This window comes from Mustela nivalis, assembly GCF_964662115.1.
Source record: "Mustela nivalis genome assembly, chromosome: 13".
Classification (NCBI taxonomy): domain Eukaryota; kingdom Metazoa; phylum Chordata; class Mammalia; order Carnivora; family Mustelidae; genus Mustela; species Mustela nivalis.
In genome coordinates this window covers 29,717,003-29,723,397 of record NC_139032.1, presented here as the reverse complement: position 1 = coordinate 29,723,397, position 6,395 = coordinate 29,717,003, and the positions used below count along the sequence as shown (strand labels likewise).

Genomic DNA, 6,395 nt, shown 5'->3' with positions numbered 1-6,395 from the left:
TGTCTTCGTTCATGGAATTTTTTTTTGAAGATTTTATTTATTTGTTATTTGAAAGTGTGAGAGAGAGTGTGTGTGTGTATGTGTGTGTGTGTATACACATGTGCAAGCAGAGGGAGAGGGAAAAGCAGACTCCACACTGAGTGTGGAGCCCAATGTGGGGCTCAACCCCAGGACCCTGAGGTTATGACTTGAGCGGAAAGCAAGAATTGGACCCTTCACTGAGCCACCCAGGCACCCCTAGTCATAGAATGTCATAGAATGTTTTTTTAATTGTATTAACAGAATGTTTTACAAAGGCGGTTAGCATGTCAGGCCACCAAAAACTTCATTGTTTTGTCTTAGGAACCTTGCTAAAGAATGCTTTCTTGTTCTCCCTCACAGAAGCATTCTTTTTTTTTTAAAGATTTTATTTATTTATTTGACAGAAATCACAAGTAGACAGAGAGGCAGGCAGAGAGAGAGAGAGGGAAGCAGGTTCCCTGCTGAGCAGAGAGCCCGATGCGGGACTCGATCCCAGGACCCTGAGATCATGACCTGAGCCGAAGGCAGCGGCTTAACCCACTGAGCCACCCAGGTGCCCCGCACAGAAGCATTCTTAATATAAGAAGAACTCTAGGTTTTTATTTTCTGACACCAGGGAAGTTCCTAAATACCATTCAAAATGATCCCCTTGTCCTCTCTTAGCATTCTTATTTTTTTTTATGTGATGCCTAATAATTAGAGGAAACACTGATCAAGACCAATGTGATGATTATTCAAATAAAGGAAGGACCATACTTAACTCAGGGTAGCCGACAACGTGGTACTGGTTGAACCTGATACAGAATGGCTTTTTCTGGGTGTTTATGATTCGGTTATATCTCATTTTCATCGTAGCCGTGGAGAAAAAATAAGACCAGGAGTATCATACCCACCGGAAAGCAAGGAGTGGTGGGGAGGAACTCAAAACCCAAATTATTCGAAACACCCGGTGAGGGGTCAGCAAACTGCAGTCCACAGGCCTCCCGTTCTTGTCAAGTTTTCTCACAAGATGGACATGAGCAGCAACATACAGATGGTGACTGCTTTCCAGCTAGTGGCAGAGTTGAATAGTTGTGACCTGCTCTACAGCCCATGGAGCCTAAGATGATTTACTAACTGGCCCTTGAGATAGAGTTCACTGACCCATTTTAAGATAGGGTTACCGTAGGCCAATGATCCTCAGGTGTGGTTCATGGATTGGCAGCATTGGCGTGCCTCAGCAGCTTTCTAGAACAGGAAAATCTTCAGGGTCACCCCAGACCTACTAAGTCAGACTCCTGGGAGTGAGACCCAGGAATCCGTGCGTTAACCAGCTGTCCTGGTAGTTCTGATGCACCAGCAGCGACGATCCCTAAACCCCTTCCTGCTGCATGTGACCGCAGCTCTATAATTTTAACCAGTGCAGGCCAGATCTGGAAACAACGTAGATATGCCGACTCCTCTGTTTGGTCTTTCCACAAAAAACACATGTTCCTCCAGGGGAAAGAGTGGAGACCTGTCAACAGCTTTTGTGTCTGGGAACCCAGAGAAGGGAATTCCTTTTCAGTGCTCTGCCACTGCTGTGGGGCAGGATCCCAGTGGAGGGCATGAACTTCTGACCTCAGAAGCAGGGGAGGATGGTCACTCCAGGCCAGACCCCAGTCCACCCTTCCCGCTGAGAGGGCTGCAGGGGACCCACTCTGACTTGGACCTGTCCCTTGAAACCTTGGAGCTTCCATATCCTCATCTGTATATAAACTAAAGGTAATATGTGTCCTTTGCATACTTCTGAAGGTCAAAAGCAGTGCTGGTTGTGATGAGGTTTGGCCCAGAGGGAACCTCTGTGGACCCCACACTGAATAAGATGCTCAGGTAATACAATGTCCTCCTTAATGGATTTAAGTGTTCATAAGTGTTAAGCGGGGTTTCCTGTCTTAAAACCTCATCCTCCTCTCCTGCTCTAATCTACAGTCTGTTCCTAAAACCCGTCGGTAGTGAACTTCACACATAACTCTCGCTTGGTCATGGGGAGTAGGTGCCCCCTGAAACTGAGCATGGAAAATATTAATTGCATTAATTGGAATTCAAATTGAGAGGTGCTTTCTTTTAGAGGAGTTTTACACCACCAAAATGACCGTTCGTTGCCATCCAATTTTATATTCTTTATAAATTACATATACCTAACTAAGTAAGCTAATTTAGTTTTTCATGTTGGCCTGGGGAGAAGTTTTTAATCAGATTTGTGTCCCAAAATCCACCATATTTATTCAGGACTTAGGTAAACACAAGGCCCCATTATTTTTGGCACGATGGGCATATTTAACAGCTTTGGGAATGCTGCACGCTGCTAAATTTCGGGCAGCAGCCGCGTCGATGTGAAGGCAGGTGTTTCATTTTTGGTAACTGGCAACTGACCTCCCAAAAGGAGAAGTGGAGATGGCCTATTAATCATCCAGAAAGAACATCTGCCAAGTTTTAATCACTTTTAATGAAGGTTGTGCCTAATGAGAATACGCCTCAAACACAAATCTGCTTCATGGTTCACATTGTCGAGATGGAGAGCGTGGTGGATGCCATTTTCTGCGAAGGCTCCCTTCCAGGAAATGACAACTTTCATCTTGGGGATCTTGAAGGAACATTCCGATCTCTTAGGAACTCGGTAGAACTCAGGAAAGCAGAGGGACCTGGGGCTCTCTGTTACATAAAGAAGGGAGCAGTAGAGATGATCCAAATCAAGCTTGGCCTGGCCAAAGCAGGCGTGACATTCTACATGGCAATGTGTTTTGGTGATCTTTGATTCCCGCCTACCCTTTAGGAATTCCCTTTCTTGGGGCCAAGAGAATGGGGCCTTTCGACTGAGAGGGAGACTTTGCGCTGACAATGAGACACACCCCAGGGAGCAGTGTAGCTCAAACAGGCAAACACAGCCTCATCTTCCTCAGAGTCAACTGAACCCCTTTGCATTTCTTTTACCTGGAGCGGGTTCTCTTCATTCATTGGTGTCCCATCCAGGACCTAAGACCGAGGGCACTGGAGTGTGATATTAGGTCTCACTGAGGCAAAAACTAAACCCAGAGAAGAGTTCACACAAAGCAAACCCAGAAAATACCTCTGTCAACAGCAGCATCTTCGTACACAATGGACAACAGCTTGTATTCTCATGGAAAAGGGGGTGGTGGACAAGAACCGGTTTTATTTTTATAAAGAGAAAAATCACACAGATGGAGGAGACATTGACGAGCAAGTTCTGACTGGTGAGGATTGCAGCCTTAAGCCCACATGAAGATGCCAAAAGGATAATCTTTGTAATTACAAATTTCAATCAGCAGCAGCAGTAGGTGGACTCCTGGTGAGAGGCTCTTTTGCAGCAAGACAAGAAGCAAGATGGGGCAGGAAGGGAGAAAAGCAGGAGGCGGTCCGCTGCGGGCTGAGAGAGAAACAGCTCTCTGTCACAGGGCACATGCTCAGATGTCCAGAGAATGAGGCTTATACCATGGACATAGACAAATTGCCAGCAAAACTAGGAAAAGACCATTCAACTGGGGAAGAGGCATGAAAAAAAGAATGGAATAAAATGCCAAGAGACAAAACATCCACGGGCTGCGAGAGCCATTGCCAGCCCATAATACTTCTATTGGGCCCAAAACATCAATAAGCACCCTGGGATCGTCCATCGGATGGATGATTTTTCTTGTCTTACTCAGTTCCCACCTTACATGGAATCATGGAAGGCCATGATGAATCATACGAATATGTCCAGAATCATGGAAGCCCAAAGCTGTCCCAGGCCTTGGCCATCTTAGACTCAGAAAGGCTGAAGATGTGCTATGACATTCTCAACGTTGGCCAGCAACTTCCGGAGTCAAGTCAGACTTAGGACCCGAATCTAATGCAGTCTGATGTTCTTATTCCCTTATCACCTCCCTTCCCCCTCACCGCCACCTCGCCATGTATTTTACATGTTAATTTCAAAGGTAGGAATGCCTGCCCTCTACACCACTGATGTGCAGGGCCCCTCAGCTGTGGCGTGGGTCCACAACCAGGTGCACAGCGTATATATCTGCACTAAAGGCAAACAGCCGCAGTGGAGGAAGCAATTAGTAAATCTCTGAATTATCCTTCTGATTACACTTAAATTCCAAAAGCTAATTGGCTAAAATGTTTCTCCTTAATTAGAAGCAATTAATATGTGAAGCTAGGTTTGCATTTCACAAGAGAGTTTGCATTTCACGATTGAAATTTCATAGTTCATTCACTAATGGTCTCTAATGGCTCGTAATCATAAGGCACACACAATTAAGGTGACATTTTCAACGTGCAAGCGAGGGAGGATGGCTGAATTTGTGAACGATCCTTCCAAAGCAGAGGACACGGCAGCCATCCACCCGGGTCCACAGAACACCATCGGGCATGCTCGCGCTTGCCCAGACACACCCAACTGTGTCACAAGTCCCGACCTGTCCACTGTGACCCCTTCCGAATTTCCTCCTCTCTCACTTGTTCTCTTTCACCTGAAGAGGCTTGTCCATGCTCCCTTACATAGTCAAGGCAGACTCAACATCAAGGCCAAAGGGAAGCCTCTCCAGAGTCCAGAGACTATGACTGGAACACCGCCCCAGGGAGCAGAAGCACTAGCAGAGATCGGAGGAATGACCGTGGTGAGGTAAGAAAGAGGAGACAAGGGCAAAGCCTGAGGAAGAAGCGGCTCCAGGAAGTTGAGGCCAGGACAGGACTCCCTGGCCCCACACCAGAGTAATTTCCGGAGATGATGCTGATCTGACACCAAAGGGGAAGACAGAGAATAGAGGAAGGGTTCCTTTGTCTTACGTGTTAGTTTTTCCCTCTCTCTTCCATTTACTTTCCAAAATCTTCAAGGGAGAGAATGTATTGAGAGAAAGAGCTGGCAAACTAAAAATCCAGACCAAGGACTTGTTTTTGTAAATAAAGTTTTATTGGAACACCAACATGTACATGCTCACTTTTGTACAGTCTGAGGCTGCTTTCATGCCACAGGGGCAGAGCTGAGCTGTTGCAACAGGCACCATATGGCCACAACGCCTGAAATATTTTCTGTGTGGTCATTTACGGAAAAAGCTTGCCACTCCTCAGAATATGATGTCTCTGCATTGACTCATGTACACACTCTGGCCCCTGTACAGATGGGCTAATTCTTGTTATTTCTCAAACACATCAGGCAGCGGTTTCCCTCAGGATATTTGTGCTTAATCCTTCCCTCCACCAGGACTACACATTTTGTCTCCCAGATGGACACATGGCTCACTTCCTCACCAAATTCAGGTCTTTGTTGAAAGGCCGCCTTCTGGAGGGGCAGAGGCTACCTACCCCTCCCCCACTTCAAAACCGCAAATACAATCGACACCCCAGTCCCAGAACCCCATCCGCCTCTTCTGCCTAAATTTCTCCATAGCATTTAGTGTTTTCTAACATCCTCTAAATTTAGTCAACTGAATAGTTCATTATTTTATCTCACCCTAGTGAATGTTAGCTCTTTGAAGACAAGGATATTTGGCTATTGTATTTACTACTGTATTCCCCAAAGCCTAGAACCATGCCTGGAACATAGCATGCAGTTAAGTATAGGATTTGTTAAGCAAATAAACCCTACAAAGTACCTAGTCTAATTTCTCCCACTTTACAGATGAAAACACTAGAAGGTTACAAGATCTGCTAGAAATTGTAATGAGAGTCACGATTTCTGACCCACCAGCCTTAAGCACTAGCCACTGGAACTCTATGTTACTGTTTGCCTCTCCTGTGCATTCCCATTACAGCTGGCTACTGAGCATAGAACCCTATCTGGATCCAGGAACCGTTCCTGATCCTGGGCAGGATGAAAAGAATAACAGGACCAGTCCCTGATATGAAGAACCTTAAAATCTGATTCTTTCTATTTCCCTACAAATATATATAAATATAATGACACATACAGGTGCATTTTGTTTTGTTTTACTTTGCTTTTTATTTTAGCAAAATTTCAAGCACACACAGAATATAGAGTAATGAACCCCCATGTATCCAGTTCCAACAACTGGTAACTTTTCCCCGTTCTGTTTTGTCTGTGCTCCAATTTCTCCTTGCTTGCTGGGGTCTTTGAACATAAATCCCAAACATCATCCCATTCCACTGACAGATACTTCATTACGAAGTTAGTTGACACAGCATGTTACATTAGTTTCAGGTGTACAAAAGAGCGATTTGACAAGTCTATACATTCCGCGGGGCTCACCACAAGTGTGGCTCCCATCTGTCACCATACAATGCTATTACAACTTCATTGACTATATTCCCTGGGTTGTGCCTTTCATCCCTGTGACTTATGCATCCCATAACGGAAAGCCCATCCCGCCCACCCCACCCATGTTACCCAACCCCCT

General features: G+C 45.5%; 1 long non-coding RNA gene across 1 annotated transcript; it reads left to right on the top strand.

The window, feature by feature from the left end:
- Positions 1-4,518: 4,518 nt before the first annotated feature.
- On the top strand, positions 4,519-5,943 carry LOC309846265. Its single transcript, XR_014301824.1, has 2 exons — positions 4,519-4,663; positions 5,793-5,943. It is a non-coding gene; the product is annotated as an uncharacterized lncRNA (long non-coding RNA).
- The last annotated feature ends 452 nt before the right edge of the window (positions 5,944-6,395 follow it).